The 27,864-nt window shown below is 34.2% G+C and overlaps 1 protein-coding gene across 1 annotated transcript in view; it reads left to right on the top strand.

The window, feature by feature from the left end:
- Positions 1–365: 365 nt before the first annotated feature.
- LOC129791326 (uncharacterized) overlaps positions 366–27,864 on the top strand; it is a 38,377-nt gene continuing 10,878 nt past the window's right edge. The window contains exon 1 of the mRNA XM_055829443.1: positions 366–1,105. The gene's annotated coding sequence lies outside the window, so the exon portion shown is untranslated. The remainder of the gene's footprint in view (positions 1,106–27,864) is intronic.

Genomic DNA, 27,864 nt, shown 5'->3' with positions numbered 1-27,864 from the left:
TCATAATAAAAAATTAGGCGCGGGCGTTCTGCTCGGATGTGGAAAATCGCATGCGCGGCCCACAGTGTTTCTGAAACTTTTCCTCCACAGCTGCCCCAGAAATGATTTTCCATCGCATTGGTAGAATTTTCCGTGAAAATTGGGAAAATGTTGGATTTTATAAAAAAATTTAAACTGTTCTCAATTAAAATGGCGCCCAAGCGTTTGGGCTAAACTTACGTTCCACAAGCTTGTGGAAAGGAAGCCATTTTACGTGGAAATGTGTGGAAACTCCTTTCTTTTAAGAAGGATGCTGCAAATGGTTGGTAAAATATTGAGAATAAGCGTTGGGACCAACATCACGGCTAGCACCTAACCGTACGATCAGTCTCATCAAGAATTCCGTGAAGCAAACATCTTATATTTTTTCGTTAAACGTCTATAGAAAGTTTTATTGTTAAGGAAGGGTGTTAAGGACCTCCTCCATGGGGATTATTTCGCATGATTGTGCAAAGTGTGAGGTGTTTGACTAACTTATGGATATTTTTCCTCATAAATCACCCCCGTACAGCAGAACAGTCTCAAATATCATTTTAATGTTATCTCTCTTGGCTAAGTGTTGGATGAGTTCAGTCCCTTTATGAGTGTTAATCGTTAATCGTTTTCTGGCCAAAAGGATATATGAGTAGGGAGGAAATTAAAAAAAAAGGCAGAGAAGACGTTTTTATTTCTGTTGAAGTGCGATGTTTGAATTTTTCATCAATTAGCTAAAAAAAATTCAAGTAAAAGCGCGAAAAAGAATTAAAAGGAAAGTTTAAAAAAAAGGGTTCTTGAAGTGATAAATCAAACAGGATTAGTGGTAAATTGCGGTGTGTCTGGATCATTTGTAAGCATTCTAGCGAATCTTTATTTAGCAAGAAATAAAAACCCACCCAATAGAGTAGAATTTATTTGGAAGGTGTTTAAAAAAAGATTTTGTGGTGAAAATCCGTGAAAATTGTGAAGGAAAAAAAATCAACCGAGAGAGAAAAATTATGGAAAATCCCACAAATGCTAAAATTGGCGGATGTGAGTGAATTGTACAAAATTGTGTAACGACGAGTCAATAAATGTGGAGGATTTCAAGGTATATATACAATACCCTCCTTAATTTGTAAATATATCTCCCCAGATCTACATCACAAATCTTCCCTCCACACCTGAATGTATCCCATTCTTTTACATGTCAGAAAATACTCCACAATATGGGGTGTGTAGGTGCCAATCCAACTCCTCTATCATCCAATAAATCCTTTCTCGCACCATCCTTTTGCCCCGTGCGTTGGGAGTACTTTTGGCAAATTTTCCTGTGGCATGGAGATTTTTCCTCGTGGAAAAGAGGTTTTAGCACAATTGCCCGCGTGGAAGTGTGAAAATGCGAGGAATGCCTCATGAAGATTTTTCCCTCTTGATTATGTGACGGTTATATGATGAGAAAAAAACCCACACTTCGGCCATGTTTTTGCACACCTTCTCCCCTAGGAATGGGAATAGCCATTTGTGAGATTCTTTTCAAACGAAGAGGACCACCTTTACCTGGGCATGTTGGTGTGTGGAAGATGGTGCTCATCGTCTGCGACGGCATGAGGTGGAAATTTTCCTCTGCCACTCTGCTGCAGAGTACCAAAGAAAAAAAAAAGAAAAACCATCCCTTGCACATGAAAACTTCATTCATTCCACCTCCCTGGGTGAGGATTCATGACGAAAAAATTCTCAATAAAGTATTTAAATACAGTGTGTGGTGGTGGAAAATATTTTTCACCTGAGCTATGTGGAGGAAAATTCCCTCCTCGAAAGAAAAAAAGAAACGAGGCATATTTCTCACCCAGACATTGCCCAACAAGGGGAAAAAAAAAGAAGAAAGATTTCCCTCAGACTCCTCGTAAGAGGTGATTTACTTTTATTCACTTCCTCGCACCCCAGCTACCCCAATTTCCTTTTCACACTGTGAAAGCTAACACATTTCTTATTTACTTTTAATTGAAAATGCGTTCTCTGTTGAGTACTCTCCCCCCGCCATACGCAACATTGTTGAAAAGAGCTACGAAGAATGGACTTTTATTGTTGGCTCCACCGAGAGGGGCGCAACAAACCAAGAGATGACTACGAAATGGTCGAAACAAAGAGAAAATGATGAAAACCTTGGAATTTCTATCATCTCGTCAAAATATCATCATCTCATGAAAATGACTTTTCTTCATGTTAAGAGCCAGAATGTTCTCAGAATTACTCCCGAAGGGGCAATCATTTTTAACTTTTCTATACATGAGAGATTAGGGGTGTAAATTTTGGGCATGATTTTAGTTTTGTTTTAATTTTAAGGCATGAAAATTGAACTTAAAGTTAGCAAGAAAAAATAAAACAGAAATAATAGAAGATTCTCTTAAAAAATAGGTTCTTTTTTAATACTACTTTAACACTTGGAGGACAAAGGTGATAATCGCTGCCAAATCGACTATTTTAAACCGCAATAGATTAAAATCTGTCCAAGTTATCTTGATAAATTCTACATCAGGCGATTTCAAATACTATAAGTTAGTTAAAAGAAAATCTGGAAAAATATTGTCTTTATAATAAAAAAAATATTCTCTAAATTTAAGGTTAGAATTTCGTGTCCCCCAAGTGTTAAAAATAAGTTCTTCTTAAATTACACTTTAGGAATCGATAGCTTTAACCTAAATCGTTGACCTTAATTTTTCCTAAGAAGTGTAAAAGGAATGAAAATGATTTGCAAAAGAAGAAATCAAAATATTCGTCAGAGACTCTGATTGAGGAGATGAAGCTTTAAAAATTACTTAATTCAAGTCTGAAAAGTGCTAAGTTCAAGCCAAAAAAAGTTATTCGTTTTTTCGATATTTCGATTCTAAGATCACTAATTCTGTTAATTTAGTCCTTTTTTTAAGCTCAACAAATTTTAGTAATTTAATTTCTTTAATTTTTTTCATTTAACAATTAGAACTTTTAAATTACAAGAAAGATTATATTCAATTCAAATTTAACTTTGTAATGAGTAAATTATACAGAGCTTCTAGTAATTGACTTAATTCGCATAATTGGTTAATTACTCAACCCAGCATAGTACCACAATCCCACAGAGAGCTCTGTTATTAAAAAAAGGACCTGAATTCTCATTTATTAGTTTAATTTCATCGTTATAAATTCGTGGTTATAGGCTGGGAAAAAAATCGATAAAAAAATGTTTTAAATTTAAATTGATTCTGTTTACTCTTTGGTATTATTTTTTAATTAATTTTCCGCGTATTATTTTTCAATTTTAGAACGTTCTTTTTATGAATAATTTTTTTTATTGCTTATTACGGAATATTTAGGATGAGGCTCTCTTGAGTTAATTAATAATCGTTTAGAAATATTACGTAATATAAAACTAACTTCTGAGCAGATTAACATTTTCTACACAGATGGCAATTTCCTCTCTAAATCTCGCTAATATATTTCTGCATATTCATCATTCCTAAAAGTTATTCTACACCAAAAATCGTTAAGCACAAAAAGCAATTTAAAGTAAAACTTTAACAACTTTTTGCTACATTAGCACCATTTTGTCGTACTTTATGATGCATTTCTTATTATCTCAAACACACCGTAACTTCCACAAAATGCATCATATTTCTGGTGATGGATGTTTGCAAATAAATTTAGCACGCACGTGTGCTCTAAATATGTTGTACAACCCAGGGCATGGAGAACAAACTTCATGACATATTGGGTACATTTCTTTTGCTCTTGATTACCCCCCTGGTACACACACAGGCAGGCAAAGTCTCTGGTGGGGAATGTGAACGTGTGTATAAATATCATGGGACCCTCACAGACCCATTCTTATGTACAACAGAGAGGGTGGCGGGGGAGTATGTAGATGGAACAAACCCTCCCTTCCCAAAAAAATGTGGGGGATACCACCATTCGTTGAAACATTGACCCTCAGTCGTGGGGGGGAAATAATAATAAATTTGTAAAACCCAAAAAGGTGTATGTGCGCCACTCGAAAATGTGTGTTACTTTGAAAACGAAATTTAAAATTTAACCATTTGCTTCCCTTCCACGCTGGGGCAAATTAAAGTTGTACAAAATTAATGATGCGAATTTGTCGATAGCGTGACATTGACTTCCGCAAATATTTTCCACTTCGTTCCCCCCTGTGCGAAAAATGGGCGAGTGTGATTTTATTCATTCTAAGTGAAGAATACTGTTGCTTCCAAATTCATGCTGTTGGGATGAAAATGCAATTTTTTGTGTGGAAAATTTGTGTGTGGAAAATCCACAACATATAATTTCAGCTTCACTGAGAATTTATTGTTGGTGGAGAGCTTTAACAAGCCATACCACGCAGAAATGGCTGACAATTGTGAAATTCTTGCATTTTAGTTTTTCCCAGAAAATGCCGGAAAATACAATGATTCACTTCTGTGTGGAAGATCAACAAAATCAGCACAACTGTTTGTCTTTGCCAGCCAAGAATTTTTACATGTGAAGTGTTTAAATAATGCTGAATTATGGTTTTTTGAGCATTTGCGGAAAATTCACGTATAGAATAGCATAGCATCTGCAACTAAAACGAAAAGCAACTTGTTGATCCGACTACTACTATATTATATAGATATGTATATATTACTTATATACGTATATATTTCTCACCGCACATCTGCACCCACCCGCACCCACGGGGGAAATTTTATGGATAGAGTGGTTATTTTTGCAAATCATGCACTCACAGCAATTAACTTGAGATTTACGGCGAGGAAGATGCCTCCGTTCCGTTCTCCATGGCTCAAGGAAAAAAGCAACCAAAGTTGGGATTTTGCAAGATTTTCTCACAGTGAATGCAAGTAGTGAAGGTGTGGATTGCGCTCTGTGGGATCAACCACCCAGTTAGGTACTTCAGTATGTAAAGAGAGAGAGAGAGAAGAATTCCTTTCGCTGGGAGTTTTCCACCGAAATTTATTTTCCTTCTGCGGTGGAAAAGTTTAATTGAAAACTTCAAAAGTGAGAAATTTCAATTAGACGGAATAAAACCGAAACGTCTCCCCCGCATTTTGCCTCAAAACATCACCCGATGGGGTTATTGTCATAGGTTTTCATCTCTCCGAAAAAGGGATGTTGCTGACACACCATGAAAAACTTATGTAATCATTTTAATGGTCCCACCCATTGAGCTGTCTCGCCTATGGGTCCTTTTCGGAAACTTGTGAATAAAATTTCATTGAATTTAATATACTACACACAGCTCTCCTTCTGCCACATTGATAACAACTTTTAGAGCTTTCGAAAGGGACACAAAGGCCCCGAAGCTCTCTGGGAATATGTATAACGTGGGGTTTCCTATAAAACGACTGAGACAGTGTGTCTTCTTTAGTTTTATGCTCTTGTCCTCTATGAAATATGTTGCTCTTGTATGTTCTGAAGAACACTTTCGTGGCATCAAAGCTACTTTTTAGTTTTTTTTTGTGTTAAATAAGAAAATTTGCAAGGAAAATGCATGAAAAGTTGTGAAGGAGCTTTTACTGAGAAATTTTTCTTTTATACTTTGCTGGGAAAATTTAATTTTCTTAAGCATTTTCAGCTGGAAAATTCTAACTTCTTTAGAGTTGTGCGAGACAGAAAACTAGAAAGAATATTTCTGTTGTTTTCTATTGATGACTCTGTGGCATATACTGAGACCGCAGTGGCTACAAGAGGGCCAGAAAAAATATTCTGAATTAATGAAGAAACGTTAAAAATATATCAAGAAAATGCCATTGACATGGCTTAAGGACTAATAAACTTCTAACCTTTCCTTTATTGATTTATTGGTTGATAGCCTGATTGATAGTTTATTAGATTTATTATATATTTCGCAAGATAACGTCATAGAAGACAATTTTCTCTATGTAGAATATAACGTGTAGGTGGTGTAGATACTTTGTGTTCTGTGTATCTGGTTTGCTTTGTGCTCGTTGAGGTGGTGCAATGTTATGCCTGGAAAATTCCCTTCGTTGGTTAAGCAGCAGAATTTCAAATTTTCCACAAATTGTTGGTATCGTAAAATAAATTCATTAAATTTTATTCCATAGCGCATACATTGTAATTTCCATGTAGAATATTTATTTCAGCATCATGTTTTTTTTCTGCTCCGTAAGGATCTGTATGAAAAATGTGCATATGACAGAATTAACTTCTGAATATACTTTATGAAATAATAAATATCCAGCTCTTGTCAACGTATGTTTATTAATATTTTATTTAAAATTGATTTTTTTGTAAATTACCTTCCCTGGGGAAAAGAGAAATGATTTTTCCCTCGTATAGAGTGAAGTGAAAACGACATAAAAAATAAAGTTGGTTGACATAATCAGAGGGAGGGATACTATAGGAAAGGTAGGCAAAAAGGGATATATGTTTTACTCATTATTTACCTTCCACCCCGTGTGTACCCTTTAACATTACGGAAAGTACATACTCGTAGATTAACATGAAAATTCTAATTTCACTCGCACTCATAAAACAAACAATTTTGCGAAAATTCTCTTTGAGATATTTTAATTTATTTTTCAACACAGCACTTCAGCACTTGTATTAGCAAATTTTATTGTGCCTCAATTTCATTAGGTCTCCTATAAATGACCATCAGTGATTCCGAATGGCCGCTTCGCCAGGGAGATGCGAGGAAAAGGCTGATTGGGTACTGAATATCTCACCTCTGGGGACGTGAGTCAACATTTCCAGCCGAGTACCCGCAGTTTAATGTGTTATTGCACCACACTTTGATCACTGAGGGTGTCTGCTCGTTTTTTTCTTTTCATTATTTAATTAAATCATTAAGTCATATTTACTTATTTGATTAATCAGCAAGTTTTCCACATTGTGATTTTTTTTCTTCTCGTCGTTGTATATAGCGCTCGGCTCTCACCTCTTTTGCTTTATACTTTTCCGCATGTCCACACTTCAATTCACATTAACACATCATTCTGCAATGTTACGAGTCGGAGGCGGAAGTTCACTGGCAATAAAAAGCCTTGTGAGAGCTTTTTTTTCTTCTTCTCCTACTAATTTATTTATTGGTGATTTGGCAAGCAGTCAGGCACTCTTATTCTTCTATTTTCTCACTCCCACACTACATTTCCACGCCAGATCGCTCTATTATGGAAAATTCTATCAGTGAGAACAAACTACCACACAATGTTTTCTCTCTCATATAAAGTTAATTTGGAAAATTTACCTGGCAGGTAGTTTGTCTTGAAAAGGTACTTCATATTACTACCATGTTTGAAATTTCTAAATATTTTCATGGAAAATATAATATTTTAAAGCACGAAGAGCGAGGTAAAGTAAGTTGCTCAAAGGTCTAGGGAAAGAGGAAAATTTCATATTTTCCAGCAAATTGGGAGAAAAATAATCTGAGAAAGGATTGTCTGTCCTACAAGGTGAAAAATTTCCTTAAGGATTCATCTATTAATCTCACCTCGTCTCATTGGAAAATATGAAATTTTCCGCTTTTTTCTCATTCTCGAAGGACTTTGTTATACCTCGCTCTCTTCTGAATAAAGTTTAGGTAAGAAAAATTACATTTCATAGATCTTCCGAGCTTTTTAATTAATTTTAAGTGTATCAAATTTTCTGTCTAACTTATAAAAAAAAATTCTTAAAATTTAGAGAACTCGTTAGGTAAGTTTTAACGACATTAGGAAAAGAAATCCTAAAATGTATAACGTCCTTCTTAGGTCCTTCTTGTGCTTATATCTTTCTTAAACTTCCTCTGTCTACATAAGATCCTTAATTACTTCATTACCCTCAAGAGAAAGCAAATAATTTAGAATTCCGTATAGAAATAAATAACCGTGATAGAGAATTTAATTAAATAATTTATTACCGTATTTGATTGGTTCCTGTTCAATTTATATATTGATTTAAACGCGATGGGATGCAATAAAATGTATGCTGTAGGTATGCAAACATTAAAGACTAGATTTCCAGGGAAGTTTACATGAAATTACTAATTAAAATTAGCATTTGTATTATTAGGGTGCATTTTGTTTGACCTGATTTACAGAGGAAATACCTGATAATGTGCTTCTATCATCCATTCAAATTGTCTATTAATTTGGCAAAATAATTAAAAAGGGAGTTTGCTGTTTCTAAATTAATTCTAATGTGATGCTCATCACGTAGTTTATACTATTTAGTAGCATATCGATTTAGTTAATTAACCAGTTAGAATGTGGAAGATTTTCAGCAAAAGCGGCAAAAGAGCTTTAAGCTCAGATTTAGTAAATATCTCTTCAAGAAAATATTCTTTAATTAATTTTCTTTTCCATTTTCTTTCTCCTTCGATTTTTTCTCATTTTTTTCTTAATTTTCTTCCTACAAATCCCATTCATTACACCTCATTGCTCATAAGAAGGAAAATTCCTGTAAACATTTTCTCTTCAATCATCTCAATATCTGCATACCACATAACTCAATCAATTCACACAGAGATGAGAACAACAGCATAAATGAAACAAAAATCGCAATCGTTAATTAATTCATTTTTACCCAACTGTGAGGGAAAATTTTGCAAACAATTTTCATACAATGACCTCACAGTGAAAATCAATTATCACATTCATAAATATTTAACATATCTGCAAAGCAGGTTTGCTAAACAATAAATTCGTGTGGTATCTCCCCCGTGTCGTAGCTTTGGTATGTATTGCGACCAATATAGCGACGCCTATATATTGATTTTATTTCTGGCGATCGGTTTATGAATTTTCAGTGTACCATGTGATTATGGTCGACCTTTCTCATAGCTATGAGTGTGGCGGCGATGCCCAATTCATTTACATAAAGATCCTTTTTGGACACGAAAGTCACTCACATTGCGCGTTCATTCCCGGTGCACTAACAGTGTGATGGATTTATTATTCTAGTCACATGGTGATGTCATTTCGCGTCCCTCCGGTCGATTTACAGAGGGGAGGGGGTTGGTCGAATGCGGGAGGGATGGCAGAAAATTAAACGCAGACGACAAATTTATTAAATCAATGGAACGTCATGGTATTATGTAAACGACGTTACACTGAACGCCGTCATCGGTTTCACAGGCATTTTATGAGATTTTCCTTCGTTCAACTCCAACTTGTCATATTCTCTGTGTGGGGGTGTTTTGGCTTATGATATACATACACACATAATATATTTTCGGTACATGTCTATCTCGCACCACTCTCAATTTTATATTAAATTCTATCGATTTTTCCTCGCACAGAAATCACCTCCCTCAAACACACACCGTACAAGGTATCGAAAACACTGTAAAAGGTCCCCTTTCACCCCCTACACACACTTGCAAATATATACACCCTGCCCCCAAAATCTGGGGTATACCGCACACAACAAAATGGTTTTTTTTGCAATGCTGCGAAGGTGGAGAAAAAAGGTACAAATATCAGCAGAAAGAACAATCTTGGATACGACGCTTTCGACAATCTCAATCACACTCAAATGCCTCGTCGAAATCCACGGCAATCAAACCCCCCGCAGGTGATTCGCTTTCCTTTTTCGCAAATTCTATTTATTTTCTTCTTATTTTATTGGCAAAAGAGAGAGGGAATAGTGCGGGAAAATCCTTTTGATGGGAGTGGATAAACCTTGGAGTGAATTAATTGAAATGGAATCCAATCTCAGGGATGATGCGATATGAAAGCTCTTTTCTTTGCCATCATTTTTGAACGAAAAGCCCCGATAGAGGTTTAATTTTCTCCCAGGGTGGCCTTATTTAACGTTCTCTCAATATTTTGAACGTGATTTATTGATTAATTAATTTTAATCAATGGAAAGCACTATGTTTGAATATTGAAAAGTGAAAAGCACAAATAAGGAGCTTTTTGGTATACAACAATTCGCATTTAGTTATATAGTTATGAATTTATTGATAACCATGTTTCAATATTCAATCAGATATTGAATTTAATTGAAATTGTTTTATGCATGAACATTTGCAGGTCAATGAGCAATTTATTAAAATTAATGATAGCTCATTAATGCCTTATCTTCTGTGCTAATGATTTGTAAAATTATCTTTCTAAATTGTTAAAATTGAAAAGAATTTAGAAAATAATTTTTTTTGAATTAAATTACATGCGATTATATACTTTTTAATTAAATGCAAATTTTTGGTGTATTTAAACAGAGTAATAAAATTCCAATTAAAAAAAAATGATACAAAAGGTAAATATTGAGCAGCACGCAAAAATACGATAACAGAATAATTAATTTACCCAATGAAAAACATGCAAAAAAGAGATATGTATGCAAAAGCTCCGTATAAATTGAAAGCTTGTTAACAATTATGTTGGTTCAGGAGTATTTTTAATAAAGAAATTTCCTAATTTGTGTTAAAATTTTCTTTAAGAATATATTTGAAATTATTTCCAATTTTTTTTTTTTTGAAATTTTTTACTGTAAGAATTTAATATTAAAATCGCTTGAAATGATTTTTAAAAAAAAATTTCTTAACTTTAATAAAAATTTAAAAAAAAATGAAAAATCATTTTAAAAAATCTCAAAACATAATTTTAAAGTAAAATTCTCACAAAAAAATCTTTTAAAGGATCACATTACGTAGGTATACTTATATTACAAACCACGTCCGTGGAATTTATCTTTCTAAAAAATATGAAAATATCTCGCATCCTCATAGGAATATTTTTATTTAATAACATGAATAAAATTCACACAAAAATCTCCCTTTAACATACAATTCCTCCGTTTGAGTGCACTCCAGCTATACGTTCACACTCTAGCATTACATTTTAAGCTCCTCGAGCTTTAGTGCTCAAATCTCCTAAAGATTTCCTCGAGAATATTGTGCGGCGTATATCCTTGTGTGTGAGGTAAATCCTCTCAACTTGTATTCCAAAAGCTGCCAGCATATTTTGGGGTTGGGATGAAAATGAATTACTTCCGAGGACACAAAATTCTAAATGCCAAAGAAGAGTTCTTTATGGTCAAAATGGGACTTGTCTGTGGTGTTGCAGCCACATTTAGTAGATACTTTTTTGACTCTCTAATTCATGATATAATTTATGTGATATTTCACTCCAGAGTGATGGGGGGCGGGGGGAAGGGAAGTTAAGAAAAAGCCCCCTGAGAAGGTGCTTCGGTAAATCACCCCCTAGGAGATATGAACGTGCTCTTTCCGCAAAAGTACTCTGCAGTTCTCATTAAAACACCCCCGCTCGTACATTTTACTCACGATAATAAACTCGCGGTGGAATTTTAAACGTTTCTAACCGACATGATTTTTTTTCGTGGCTATATTGCAAGCATTCATGTGATAATTCTTGCGCCCCACAAAAATCTTCTTCACTACAGCAGCGTGCTCTTTTGACTCTGCCACATTACTTTCGCGCCCTCCTCCTCGCATTATATACCTGCCTTGAGGAGCCCATGTGCCAGTTCTACGCAGACTTCTCTGTGGAATGACACTAATTATTTATATACACATGTTTCGTTAGTTATATACGAACAATTCCATATATTATTCACATATGTAGAAACATTGGTGGTATGTATGTACATATGTATGTATGTATGGCAGTGAGAGTGTTTGGCTGATGAACCTATAAACACCTCCCATAGAATGTATAAACATTTTTTTCTGAGAGAACGACTGTATTTTGTGTGGAAAAAGGAAAGAAAATAAAAGAAAATGAGGATTGCCAAGGAGGAATTTCTTTTTCTTTCAATACCCAGACAAGATAGCAGATTTACCTCCCTCTCAATGCCACAAAGTGCGTTTCCTCCTCGGCATCGTATATTCCATTTATATATTTCTTATATTTCTTTCTTTGTTTTAACGAAGGCAGATAGTAATAAAAATTAGCTTAAATTGCGAACAAACACTTTTGTGCATGAAATTAAAATCCTACGTACAAAAACGGCAAAATTTAATTAGAGACAAGATTAGAGATCTTTACATTAAATTTATATAGAAGATACATCTTTTCTATATAATCCCACCAGCTTGTTTCTTTCACCCCCACATTCAACTTGCTTAAGAAAGGGAGAACATAGCAGCAAGGAGATGAAGCGATAAGAAAAATGGATTTTCTAAAAATTACCTTTAATATTTTTCCCTTGACGGTAATTTGTAATCCATCTCTACCACCCCCTCAGACTTTCCACCCTCTGTGAATAGTAATCAATATCACTGAATGCAAAACTCTCTGTGAAAATATAGAATCAAACAGATTGTATAAGCACAAATAAAATTTATTTCCAATTTTACAACCCTGACGAATCATTTTAAATATTATTTCAAGTGCACTGAATACAAATTCGGGAGAGAAATGAGGTCACCCACGAAGGGTGCAAAATGGTTAGTTGACGATTAAACCATGAAACTTTCACAAGAGATGAAATAAATTGGTGGGTTGGAAGGGTGTCGTAAAATATTACACATAATTGCAATGTGCTTATCAAACCATTAAATCGCTGAATTGGCTATAATCCAACATAATTTGCCGGACAAAGCCTATGATTTCTTAATAGGAGCACATTTGATGGTGAAAACATGTGCTAATAAAATGTTTAAAGTTTGCAAAAAAAAGTTATTGAAAAGTATTTTTATTGCAAGAAAAATTTATATATTTCGCCGTTAGATAGGGGTAGTTTGAGGAAAGGAAAACTTTACAAATAAATGAAAGGGAAAACTTTTAAATGATATTGAAGTGACTTTTCATATAGCTGTTGAGTATTTCTTAAGAAATTCTTTTATTTCGCTCTTTTCTTTCACTTTTTATGGACACCACTGTCTTCGGATTGTTAGGCAGAGTCTTAGTTTTCAACAATTGTTCTCCCCTTCCGCTAAATGTAGTAATCCGCTTAAGCGGTGAGGTTAAAGTGCATAAGCTGTGATGATATTAGAATTAGATGGAGCTTTAATTCTTCTCGTGTTCTATTTTATGTGAGGATAACATGCAAATTGGCTTCTAAATTAACTTTCCGTCTGTACAATTTTGCTATTTCTTCCACAATTATGGTTTATTTAATTTAATTCATTTTAATTTTATTTCATTAAGGAATATTTTTCTTTTTCCAGAATTCTTTGAAACCAACAGGTGACTTTTAGCTTGATTTTTAAATCAATTTATTTTAAAATTTAAAAAGAAAACCAAAATTAAGAAAGAAAATTTTATTTAGAAAATGAACCTATTACGGAAATCAAATTTATCCTGCCCATGTTCACAAAATAATTTAATTAATTGAAAATTTGCTCCGTCATGCCTCAATTGAAGAAGAATTCTTGGGGATATTAAAAATATATATAATTATTTACGATGTAATAAATATTTTTTTTCGAGCAAGGAAGAACATCTCGGGAGGAAGCTGAGGGTGGGAATGAGAGGAAGTTCCCATGAGAGAGAGAGAGTGAGATTCTTCTGTTTGGGATATTATTAGATTAATTGGTCAAATGAATTTTCCAATTGCGGACATTCCGGCAATTACTCGCAGGGGGAAGTTCTTGAGCCATGCTACATATATAATTTGGTGTGTATCTGGCTAACTTGGCACGTCTAATGATCATTTGATGGGTGTGTGTAATAGAGATGAAAGGGAAATCGCGCAAAATATAGAATGCTTTATCGGGTGCGTCTGATACTTAAGTGGAAAACCAAATCAATTGACCAACTCACTCAATTCCTCCTTCAAACATTTATTTGCAAAACACTCATATGTAGGTATTTATAGCCCCACAATAGATGCTCTAGACGCGCGATTTTGTGCTGTTGAGAGTCCAGTGCTCATCGTGAAGCCATTCACATGGCGCGTCCGTTTTTCATGCATGGAATCCACGCCTTCCCTCCCCCAAGAATCTCCTCCATAGATCTTTAATGTATATTTTCCTTTTGGTTTTCTTGCGTGAGGAGTAAGCAAGCAAGGAGGGGTGTGCAAAAAGAAGTGTCTGCTCATTTCTCAATCTCCATGGCACAGAGAATAACAAGTTCATCAAACTAAACACTAACAAAAGCTAATTAACATACAACAGATAAGTTAATAAATCATCCCGCACATGATGCTGCGAGGTTCGGAAATCCTCCTCCGGGTGATTGGGTGGTAGTGTGTATGCGGTGTTCTGCTAGAGAGAAGAAAAAGAAAAGCTCCTCTTGTATATGTCATTTTTCCCCCCGAGCGAAACTTTGATGTTTGAAAAAATAAATAAATTCCGAACAAGTGCCATAGAAATGCGCCCAACCTCTCCTCACAACGATATTATAGCAAAAGATGAGCAAAGAAAACGCGTGTCTTTCCTATTGAAGGATCCACCGTAGGGGGAGGAGAGAAAGAAAAAAATTGCAGACTATATGAGTTTAAGCCCCGACCCCATCAGAGACAATATGTAAGCGCTTTTTTGTCAATAAATTCTCCGTACTCAATATATCATCACTTTTGGGAGGGAGGTGGGAGATAATAACGCCTTGCTGCTTGTTCAATGGAGCTATAATTGTGTACGCGTTGAGCATCTTATTTTTCCTTCTTCACCCAACATGTAATTGTTTATTTATCTTTGCAGAAATACTGAAAAATTCCAAAAATATTTATAGCTATGTGGATGAAAATTCTTTTGCATGCCCCGAAGCGTTTTTTTTTTCTCGGGCGAGAACAGATGACGATTGAAATGAAGACATTCAAGAGAGAAGTACTTTTGGCACAGAAAAATATCGATGAGCACCAGCAAGAAAAAATTGGACAGATTGGTGGATGCTTTTCGAATGAAAATAATTTTTCCAAGAGGCAACTCACTAATAAATATAGACGATTGATTATGATTTTAGAGAATTTGTGACAGGAAAATTGATTATTTTCCTTATTTTTTGGATCTCGAACACGACTAAGAAACATAAGAAATTCTTTGTTTTAATATTGATCAAAAAAAAGTCTGCAGAATAGATAGAATATAACTTTATAAATTCATTCTACAATTTCAGAAGCATTTTGAGCATGACTCCAACTCTATAATTTTTGTTAAACAGTCACATCTTTATTGAATTTCAAAGGAATCTCCACGAAAAAATAAATTTATTCGATTTTCATTTGAATACTATTTTCTAATTCAATAGAGACTTTCATTTCTTTTTTTGGCAAAATATTTTCCTCCAATCTCACAAAATGAGATTTCCATAAAGTCTCAAGTTGGAACTAAAGTACTGAATATGGGAAGAATGATATAATTTGGGGGGCCATAAATATCGATAAACTTCACGTATTTGACGCAAATTATTCACCCTTCACCCGAATTGTAGATTTATTTCCATTTCAAGCAGTGGAAAATTTCCAGGCGTGGGAGAACATTTGTTATTATTCGGGGAATAAAGTTGTATTCCTAAGTAGACACCACCTCTCACTCGAATTTCCAAGCAGAACCAAAAGTCTATATGTATCTACCTATGTATATAATATAGGTGAGATGAGGAGGCGAAAGTTGCTCCACATTCCAACCTTTCATATGTAACTCATAAATTTTATCAATTTGACTTGAATAATACATTATGAGGGTTTACAAATAAAGCAAAATTCCTCTACTTCATCTCCCACGCTATTGTGTGTCGATAAACTTGGTATATACATCACACAGTATGGTAACAACCAGGCGTCTCCACTTGCACGGCGCGGTGGGTGAAAAGAAATTAATATTCGCTGCATGAGAAAAGCAATATGTTTTCCATTTTAAGGATGTTTTCTAGGTTTGTTTGCCTCGCACGAAATGAACGGATGGGAATTTTTAATATTATTTGCTGAAGTGCTAGAATGGTGGTAGTTGAAAATTGGTTTTTCGTACATACCTAGACGTATTTTATCTACAAGAACGAAGTGGAAAGGTAAAATTGATGATTCAAATATTGCGATAGAATTTTAATTGAATGAAATTCTGAGTTTTTGCCTGTTGGTATTAATTAGAACAAGTTCAGATAGAGCTAAAAAAAATTCTTACGAAGATGGTACAAATTTTATTCTTGATGCTTGTTGAATTATTTAATAACTAGAAGGGTTCAATTTTTTTCAGAGATACTTCTCTTATATTGTGCATAACATTTTTAGCAATCTAATCTATTTGGGGTTTCTTTAGATCTTTAAAATTATTTTTTATTTCATAAAGAATTTCTTTTAACGTTTTTTTTTAAATAGAAATTTTTGACAATCCCTTTTACATTTTCTTTCATATAATTTTTAGTCTAAGAAATAATTTCTTTCGAGCTCTATCTGACAGAGTTTTTAGGGTGTTTTCACTCGAAGCCTCTGATCCTTTGAGGTCATATATGCTCCATTATTGAATAAATTAATTCAATATTAGATTAATCAATAACTGATCAAATATTCACAAAATATCATCAAACTATCGGGTTAAACATAGCTATTATTCAACACTAAAAAAATTGGATGAATTGGTCGAGTTTTCCGCAAAGACGTTATTGCATCTTTGAAATAAATTCCTCTATTTGCGGCCAATAATATTTGCACAATAATACTCAAATATTGATACATTCTATTTACAGAGTGTCCATAAGTTTGTGCTGTAATTCCTCTGGAAAAGAGCTTTAAGTTCTTTTCTCTATTCTAGATAAAAAAAAATCGTCTTTAAATATCTCTTTATTGAATGAAAATTTACAGCAAAAAAAAATGAAAATTGCATCAAACTTACAACATAACGGCAATGCAAGTGATATCTCCTTACTGACAATTCTTTAGGGCTCATTAAACTAGCAGAGTGTGTCACACTTAAGAGCTTCCAGAGCTTCCTGACTGTCCTATTTTCCTCCCTGTATTATGTACATACATATAGGCAGTGCCAAAACTCAAGTAAGACCGATTCCTCTCGTCGTGACATACATTTATCCATTGTGCAAATAGCTTTTGTGTGCAGACCCCATATCTCACCCAGTACCGCCAATCCTCCATAACCGTGCTCTTCAAAATATCGCGCATCCGCTTTCCCGACTGCGAGCATTTCAACTTCTGGAAATCACGGCTCACTTCCCTCACCCATTTTCTGCACCACTCTCTCTCTGTGCAAAACCACATCTTCTCTGCCTCGCAAAACCCACTGTAAATGGCGTCTATAGCCATGATGATGACAAACGAATAAATACATTTTGTCGCTTTGTGCTTTTCCCCCATCCGGTACAACGGAACAAGGGATTGTTCATGTCATGATGTTCTCGCTGCCTGGCTTTTTCCACCAATGTGCACGCCATATTATTCCTGAAGTGCGTATATAGCGAGCAAAAAAACGCGACTGATATGGGAGAATGAGGGTATAGCTTACACACATAACTCTCAACGGGGGATTTGTATATCAATAGTAGAATAGAAATATAGCTATAAAAAATCTTCTCATTGATATTCGTGGAAATTGCAAAATTTCACTCTATTGCAGTGAAAATTTGCAAAAGTATTTCCCCCCATTAATCCCCAAAAATATATTTGGTAATCTCATAACTCTTTCCGCCCCTATTCGCGTTTCCCAGCATGATACTTTTGTCGTGTTTTTCCATACAAACTGTTGCTCCGCGCTATAACCAGGCGCCCCCACTGCATATTTAGTTTACAAAGAATTCCCTGGCAATTTATCACTTTTTTCGGGGAGAGCTCCATGGAAATTTACATGGTGTATTTATTGCAAAATTTATTGCATCATGCATTATTTTGCAAAAAAAAACTATTAATCAATCCACAGGGGTGAACAAAAATTAACGGAAATACATATTCAGTTTTTTTTTAGTTTATGATTTTATTTTTTATGCTTTTGCAAGGGCTTTTCATTAGAATTCTTTTTGTATTTTGTGCAATTTTGAAACATTTGATTAATTTTTTTTTCATTCTTTGTAAAGATTTTTCTCTCCTTTTTGTAGTTTTTCTTTGATAAAATTCTTTATTCAGTTAACAGAGAAAATGTTTTCCATTTTTATTCTATAATAAGTAAGTAATAGAATTTCCATGATTAATTAACAAAAATCTCTTCTAAAATTCTCGTAGGAATAAATCGAAAATAATCGATAAGAAACTTTATCTATTTTGAATTTCAGATTTCTATTGAGATATTCTTCCTTTTGATCACAAAAGAAAATTAAAATCTTACCAAGAAAATAATTCCCATTCTATTATTAAATTGAACACTAATTCGATGTGAAGATCCCTCGAAAATTTAGCAAAAAGAAGGATTTTTTCATAATCAAATTGAGACTTAAAAAAAAACTTTTAAAGTGAAAATTTATTAGTAACAATTTCATGGCGTCATTGGAAGTGGTTTGAGCATTCTCTGGCTATGTCCAAGGGTATGTCATATTTTTAATATCTCCAACACATTTCCCACTGAACGCTATTCCTGTAACCACTGCAACCTACTTTTCATGTCGCCTCCAATGCTGCACTTGACATTCACCTAAAACTTTGTAAGTTTTCACTGCTCTGGTTGGTTGGAGGAGTATCGCTTTCTAAACCTCATCGTGCTGAGGTTTTATTTTCATCTAAAAACCACAGTTCATGGTCAACACCGCATGAGGTGGTCAAAAGTATTGCCAAAAAGTGTCAGATTTGTGAGGGAAAAGGATCAAAAGTCTATGTTGTGTACATATATGTGTCTATGGAAATGTTGCCATAAAGCTCCACTCACACGTGAATAAATTATGAGATGTACAAGAGAAGCAGTGTGTGGAGTAGTTTGTTTACTCGACTACACAAAATTATTGGCATTCCCTGAATAGTTTTCCCTCCCAAAGAGCCATAGACTTTCCTATCCTATATCGCTACATACAAAGAGAGAGAGAGAGAGAGAGAGAGAGAGAGTCAGATTTATTTTGGCGCTGAAGCCCCAAATGTACCGTGCAAGTCAATAATTCCATCGAAAAGCATCTTCACGCTGTCACTCCCCGACTAAAATGATGAGTTAATGCGTGTGTGAAATTCAATTGAGTGGAACATATTTTTGTCACCTAAATATGCCTCTTAGGTTTGTCCGTCATCACCTCAATTGGTTGGGTGTGAAGAGAAACATTTCATTGCCAGATAAATGATAAAATTCATGATTGACATATTGATTTCTTCTCGCTATTCAAGATTTTCTCCATCCCTTTTCGTCCCTTTTCCTGGTTGTGGGTGGTGGAAAATATCTCACAAAACTCATCAATAAAATACAAGTTTGGAAGTTTTGTCTTCCCCAATTTTATATGGTATATATTTGGGTATTTGAGCTTTAAGCACTTTTGGTATATAATTTACTATGTACAATCGAGCAGATGTGCCTGATTTTGGCATGCTAAAGGATCCAAGGATGATAATAATTAGAAATCATGGGTATATCCGAAACCGCAGCAGTTGTGAAATGTTAATCTCTGCTCGTTATAGAATTTATCGGTCAATCGAAGTTAAATCTTTGGGTAGCTTTCACCGGAGAATAAAGCTTTTGTCTGGCCTAATTAATGTAGTATTTTTTTGAGAATTATTATTTCATTCCAAGTCTTATTCTAGCTGAATTAATTATCCATAAACTTGATCTTTTACTTTTATAAACCGCGTTTTCATTGTTCTTTCTAATGCGGAGAACTTTCCCACACAACACGCTGACTAAACTCCTTTTATAAAAATTTTAACTTTAACATCTTATAAAATCTCATATTAATATTAATGATTTTTTATTAAATTTCTCCTTTAAAATGAAAAATATTGTCCTTCAGGTATTTTCCAGCATCTTTCACTTATTTTTCTTTTGGGAAGAAAACAAGAAAAACCAACTCACACCGTATTTCCTGAAAACTTTTAACAAAAATTTAACGACTTCCGCAGTGTTACATTAATGGCTTCCTACATAGCAAAAAGGTTTTGATTTAAAAGTTCTCTCCTCGAAATGTTTTTGGAACGTATTTTTTTCTTACCAAAATAGCTACAAAAACAACGCAACGGATTTGTACTTGAAAATCTAATCAAAAATGCTATAATTTCCAAAAATATATAAATCAATATTTTCGAAAGATATATTTTTAGCGAAAATTGTGTTTCCATTTGACTCTTTTTCCCCATCATGTTGAGCATTTATTATTATTGCTCAAATTAGCACCTATAGAGCAGCGAGAGCCTACAGAGACAGAGCTATATTCCGGATGTAGTGCGGAAGGACACGGAGAGTAAAATTGACACTCCAAGATATACAAGGAGATTATTTACAGTTGGTAGTAAATATTGACTCAAAGTTACATGGTCATGAGGACTTCTCGTTTTGAGTGTCGCGCTTGAAAATGTTCTCTTTTGACGTGTTGGGGGGTGTTGTACTACCTTTTCTGTGAGTGAGGAAATGGTCAGAATTTGTGGAGTTATACATAACCTACATACATATGTACAATATATATAGTTTTTTTATAAAAATACTACAAACTTTCTCAAAACAAATTGATACCCAACCCCCTGGTGCCGTTTCCTTGACAAAGTGCTTGTAACATCACGAAACTTTTGCATAATTAAATCTGCTTTTAGGTGTTTGGTGACATTCTCGTAGGCGGAGTCGAGCACTTTGCTAAAGAACCCCCGCCAGAATAACATGTGAGGCATGGCGTGTCAACTTAATTGTTTCAGTTGTGCGTGGCATGCAGATACGTTACACCAAAACCTCATCAATGTTTTGCGAGTTAAAAAAAAAAGTTATGATATTTTTCTCTGCGCTCATAAACTCCGCATAAACTCGCGTCAAAATGTGTTAATAATATTCATAATTGCAACAATTCCAATCTCTGAAAAAGAGAAAGAAAAAAAACCCTCAATGATGGTCTGGCTGTTGGGGGAGAAAATGCGATAAGACTATTATATAGACTGGCGCCAGGCGATGATATTGTCTCAGCGTGTGCAAAATTTTACACCAGAAAAGAAAATCATTGAAATTTTCAGCTTTTATCTATCCACGCCATTATATTTCGCAATGACAATTGTAATAACTTTGTGCTCTTTAGAGGTTTTCCCTCGCAATTTCCCAAACCACATCTCTCGTGGTTTGAGCATTTTATTAAATGTAAAATACGGGTACGTGTTTTATTCCCTCCGCTATATACAGCATCAATGTTCTCTCTGGCTTAAAGAGGATGCGGGGTTGATAAGTGACTGAAAAATGTGAACAAACATTTTTTGAAGCTTTTCTAATTAAAGAAAATTTAATGCTTGTTTGGGAAATCCCACTGACGTAGCTAGAAATCTATTCAAAAAGGTATTTTTATTCTTTTTAATATTAGAGACGTTGAAAATGGATTAGAAAACTACTTGACAGTTATTTAAAAATTAACACTTGATGTTCGTTTAAATATCTGAAGCTTATTTTTTAACGTTTGACATTATTTATTTTAATGAACATTTCCTTTTCAATGTTAATTCTTTTTATCTAAAGTTTAATACTCATTAAAATGTTTGGAAATTTTCTTTCTAATTTTTTTGACCTCATTTTTTAACACGAAATTAATTTATTTTAACCTTTAAAGAATAGTCTAAATTTCTTGAATGTTCAGGAAATTTTAGTCACCCAAACACTCACTCTGTAGCTACTTTACTGGAAAATTATGTTTTAAACTTCAATGATTTTTTTATTTTTAGTATTATTAATTTTATTTTGAATCTCTTAGGAATACAGATATTTTTTAAGAAAATTTTTTAACCCTTTTTTATGGATATTTTGCTGATGAATGAGTTTTTCTATATAGATAATAAAATTCTTAAAAGATTTTCAAGAAAAGTGGATTTTTCCAATGAGAAATCACAGCAATTTTTATTGAATTTAAATTTCTTTTTTGTCTTCATCAGGTATTAAATAACTCTGATTTTTAACTTGGTAATAAATAAGCTTTAATTCTTTTGATTATTTTTGAATTTGTATTAAGTTAAGAATTTTTTTTCGATAAATTAATCGATTTATTTGTAATTGCAGATTACTTAAAAACCTTTCAATATATAAAATACATCGCACTTTACGCACATAAAATGTATTTTGTCAATTCAAATTCAAGAAAATTATGTTAATTACGAAATAATTCTAAAGTATTAGCACCCAAGTCACATAATCCACATGAAAGGAATTTCCATTCGTGACGCTTTGCAATAATTCTTGGAATTTCCATTTTAAGGGGGGAAAACCGGAAGAATTGGTGAAATATACACCGGAAGCTTACACATTATGGGTTATTTTTTGCGGGGTGTGTGGAAGGGTGCAAGCATATTGGCAGTGCAAACAATAAAATTGCTGGAAATTGTTGGTGGTGGAGGAGAAAATTGATTATTTAAAAATAAGCATTATATGTATATGAAAAATACCCCCACACCGCTTTGTACAATAAATTACGCATTTTACCGCTTAAACCCCATTGAAAAGCAATTGGTTTGAGTGGAGCAATTGCTATGGCCATATAGATTTTATCACAATTGTGCTTGTAAATATTTCAAAATAAAGTCAATAAATTTAGGAATTTTATAACATTATGAGTTAAAAAGTTGTGTGGTTTATTTATTTGTTTAATTTAATTGCATACTCATCACAAAAACAAACAATATCATAAAATCCACTTTCTTAACACCGAAAGCATTTAACTCATCTCGTCAGCATATGATGCCGTATTTTCCGTCACTCCCACCCCCCTCACAAATATGAAACACAATTAGCTGAATTACAAACTTTGTCGATTCTGCGGCGGTATCTCATACCACAATTGAAAAGTTCAACATGAGTTGGAAAACTGAGTCAGGGGAGTAGGAAAATGATGAGCCCCACACATTTTCGAGGTTATGCAAACTATGTGATGTGTGGTGAAACCTCACCCAAATGCATCCTAAAGCAGGAACAAGAGGAAAAATCACTGCAAATACTTTTCTTCCTGCCATTGAAAAACTTTTTCCATTTTCCCCCTGAAATCATGGACTTTTCCAAGATTGGAGAAAATGTGATTGTGTGTGACCCACATTCTCTAACAAATTGGCATTATTTTGCAATCAGAACCCTTTCCCAATAGCCAATTTATTGAAGAATCTCTTCGCGAATTGTCTCAGAAAAGAAATTTACGTTTATGTTTTTTTTTCCTGAGAGGTCAAAGGTTTCACCATTTGTTGAGAATTTTTTCTCTAAAATTTATTTAAGGTGATTATTCTTATTTTCTTATCGCTTTTTCTTCTCGAGGTCTTCTTAAATTGAGAAGTGTAGACAACCACCTGTAGATTCTCTTTTTTCTTCATTTAATGTGTCTTATCAAGAGGAATTTTCAATGTGCTCTACTTAATTTAATCCATTTAATCGCTACGATATACTATTGCAAGTTCTTCAAATACATTCTCAGAAGCTGAATACAATTTATATAAGCGTGGAAAAGCTCCCGAAGGATATTTAAAAGCTCCTTTCGATTTTCTTTGAATTTTCTTCACTGATTTTTAATAAGAAAATTGTCATCAAATCCTATCGCAATCTCTGAAAGTTACCCGCTGAAAACATTTAATTAAAATGGAAATAAAAGCTCCAAGGAAAGCTCACCAGGCATTGCAAAAAAATCAATACATAACTCCTTTTAAGAAAGCTCCAAAATAATTAATTTTTCAGGTAAAATCTAGATAAGAGTTAGTCTAAAATTGCAAAGCTCACAACTGTCAGAACTTCCCATTTAGCATCTAAATTTTTAATTAAAGAAAGATTAAAAGCACAGGAGCTTCCGAGTGCAAGTTAAATATCAATGGAATTTCATTTGTGCTTTCTGGGGCACATTTGAAATTTATTAGTTCGCTGAAAATGTGCAAAGGCAGACATATTTACACTGCAATTGATTTTTTTTGCAAATTTATTTGAGTGCAAAAAATGAGCTTTAATCGTTCAATGATATGTGGAATGGAATGTCAGAAACAATGGGAAAAAGCTTTTAAATTCTTTCGTTTTAAATGTATTTTAGTGCAATAAAGCTCGCCATTTAAATGGATGAAAAATGAACAATTAGATAGCAAAATTTATCCAAATTGAAAGTGAAAAGCTCGTATACGTCTGACATATTATGGAGAAAGAATTTCAACGTGAGCTTTTTCGCATACATATTTATGCAAGTGAGAAGTGATGTTGAAATTCAAACAGTTCCAGCAGTCTATTATCCTTTTGTAAATCTCTGTGAGATAATTCAATTCACAACACTACGTACATAGTTGAAAGTAGCACGTTTTGCTATTTTATAAAATGTACACACTGTGTAATCCCATTCGGTTTTATGTGTGAAGTAGTCAAGATTTTATGTTGTATGCTAATATATTGCCATTCGGTGGTTATAAGCAGAGTAGCGGAGGAGCACATAAAAGAAGTAACTCCCACATAAACAATTTACGTGTATAAACTATTTCATAATACAAATCAAATTGAAATTGAAATGAGTAAAAAGCTCCTTCTCTGTATATGTATATTGTAGGTGGGATGAAGGTATAACGAGTTAAGACCTTTCCTGGTTGAGTTGATTGAGTCTCCCCCCGTGGGCCATGGCCGTACAGGGATGGCAAATATTGAAATTTTATTATTGAATGACCGGATTTTATCGATTTTATCTGTTTCACACACACTCCACATCCCGTATATATATCATTCGGTTATTTCATGGCGGACACAAGTGGAGGTAACTTCCATCCGACTTCATCGTATTCTTGTGTGCACCACCATATAAAGAAAAATTGATTTTGTATCCTTCGGATCATGGGAAGTCTATTCCGCAAAAAGGTATAGATATTTATTCTTGGTCGAATGAATGGTTTTGGGGATGGGAGGGGGGTTGTGTGGGTAAACTTTTGTGGCTTTTATATACTGAAAAGATTACTTTCACTAAAAGGTGAATGACAAAAGTCTTCCTGAGGACATTTGATATTTTGTGCACGACCGATAGAATAAATTGTGATATACTCCGGTTGATATGTCACCGCACACTACCCTCTCTCCTCCACCCCTCAAAAAATGGATAACTTTCACACCCATTGGGTCGATGAAACAACATCATCTTGGAGAAATTATCGTTTACTCCCCTTTCCTAGATAATTTATGAGCACGAGGGGTATGTCAAATTGCAGCACTTTGGGTGTGTTTTGCACATTTTCATGGAGTCACGTCTGTTCGGACTGATTTCCAATCTTGTCTTTATTGAGAAGTCATTTCCGCACAATTTGTTGCGTATCCAGTCAAGTGGAGAAAAACACAAGGTCGGCTTTTCCCTTCCACATCACCAATTTCCCAGGCTCAACGTTGTATATAGTATATAGAAAACTTTCTGACTACCAGACACATTGCGATTTTACCTCTTTAAGCCTCTTTCTCTCTCATCGTTCAGGTACATTGGAGTTCCAGTAGTTTTCGCACAAATAAGACATTCTCACAAAAGGGGGACGTTGGCATTTCGTTATTGACTTGATAGAATAAAATAATAAAGGAATAAATGGTACCTAACATACCCACCTTGTTTCCCTTTTTGCCTTTAAATTTCTGAATTTTCTTGGTTAAAACTAATTTTGACGGAAATTTACCTTATTGCGACGCCAAAAACGACTATTTGTGACTCAACTTTTACCTAATGTTGACTCAATTTTTAACTAGTGTTATATATGCTTAATAAAATGTTATACAAGACTTTAATAAATTCCAGTTTTTAACGTGCCCTTAGGTTAAAACTCGCGACTACATTAGATATTTAGTAGCACAGATAAGTTTAAAATAGAGTCAATATTAGGCAAAAGTTGAGTCACAATAAGACAATTGAGTCACAAATAGTCGTTTTTGGCGTCGCAAAAATACAGAGACAATTTTCTTTGGTAGGTTTCTTATGTGTGCTTTAAATAAAGTTTGAAAGCTTTGAAAGTTTCTTTTTACTTTGAGGAACCTCGAGCTTTCAGTCAAAATTTTATGATTCAAAGAATTTTATTCAAAAACCGACATTTCGGATAATTTGAATTCTCCCTCAAGGTATTAAATGAATCAAATGCTATCTTTAAGACTTTCTTGTCTTTGCACTCCTATACATATTTAACGATACATCCTTTTCCCGTGTAAGCATAAAAGGAGCTCCTTTAAAGAGATCTGCCCCAGTTTATTCCGGGAAGAAAAGCTCCTACAAAAAAAATCAAATATATCTACCTACATTCGATTGAAGTACTAATGGTGAGAAAAAATGCAACTGTTGTTGATATCAATTTGGCTTTTCATTCCTCTTCATACTTCCGTACAACCCAATGTTGTGAACTTTTTATCATGAAATGTATATAAAAAATGGAGCTTTTTGTACGATGAAAAATACTGAATAAAATATCAGCACATATATAGCAAATTTCAGTTGGTTGCTTTCAAAAGCATTTCAATCATCTCATTTCCGCGTCTCCGCATGCTAAAAATTGTACGCTACTGTTGAGAATTGCAATTCTATAGCACAGCGTTGAGTATTTTTCTCGTTTGTGGAAAATAACTTTTTTTTCTCTGTATTTTGCGAGAAAAATGCCACGGAAATTGAAGTCTTTGTGATATAAATTGAATTGACTGCAGATGTTGTTTCTTCACTGTATGCATATATGCAAAGCTGTCTGAAGGTTTATTTGTTTTAACCAAAAAAGCATGAAAATATACGAAATGCAAAAGATTATTATTTTGGCAAGAAGCTTATTTTGGTGGAGGAGGGAGGGGAGAATTCTTTGGGGAATATTTGACAATTTATTCATCTCTCTTCATGATAATCCTCTCACAAAATGTTGATGTTGTCTGTGTGTTTGAAGGAGGACATGGACATGGTGAAAGAAGTTTCAGAAACTAATCTCAAAATTATGTTCTCTTTCTCCTCCATTTCTCCCCCCCCCCCCGCATATAATTGGTAAATCCCCAAAGTTTCTCTCATCTCACCCCTCCCCCATTTTCATATGAGAATTTTGTTTATATCACGGCAGAGGACCACAAAGAGATTAGACACACAGTTGCGAAAAGGAAATTTCTTATGACAAACTTGGGCTTTAATATAAACTTGGGATGTATGCAATGGAGATGTTTTACTTTGAAGTTTCCCCCTTTTGCTATCGATAGCTATATGTATATGTGTGCGCCTTTAAGCTGCCTCGTTACAAAATATTCATATGGAGTGCATGCAATTTGGTGGATGACAAGTGGGTAACCTCGCCATCGGGAGTGTCTACTAAGAGGAGGCTTCACAGTTTGGATTTGCAGAAGTGGGTCATACTGTCATATATACATCAACTATACATATCTATTGCTATATGTGGGGTGAGATATATGCATTCAAATCGAAATGGCAGCCACTCTATGTGGGTGCTCCATTCATACATATATATGTATATATATAATATGTCCTAGCGAGCATCCGTTGGAGTTGGGTTTGACCGGAGAACCAAAGTCGAACACTGCTGGTTAAAACTAGTCCTGTGGTCGACTCTATATATGTATGGGGAGGAAGTTGGTTCGATTTTTGCCCTTTGACTTTCATCTCAAAAACCAACCAGCAAATTCTACCCACATAATACCTACACGTGGCGTATATATAGTGTCCAGGTGTGAGAAATCATGTGACTCAATTATTTAAATTCGTTTCACAGCTTTTACCATTTATGCAAACTATTTTGGTATACAATTTAAATATTCTCACAACGAACGGAAGCTCACCGTCATTCCCGGAAAAAAAGCTTAATTAATATTCATCCAGCATGCAGATGATTTTTCTGTTGTTTTATGAATTTTTGAAGTAAATACCTACGTATTAAGAACAGTCTATGTTGCTCATGATCAGCAGCCGTAGACTTGCTTTAAAAAAATTCATCTTATTTGTTTGAGAATTCTCTATTTAT

The sequence above is a fragment of the Lutzomyia longipalpis genome, chromosome 2, assembly GCF_024334085.1.
Source record: "Lutzomyia longipalpis isolate SR_M1_2022 chromosome 2, ASM2433408v1".
NCBI classification, from domain to species: Eukaryota; Metazoa; Arthropoda; class Insecta; order Diptera; family Psychodidae; genus Lutzomyia; species Lutzomyia longipalpis.
The sequence above is the reverse complement of the archived record's forward strand: the minus strand, read 5'-3'. Positions and strand labels throughout refer to the sequence as shown.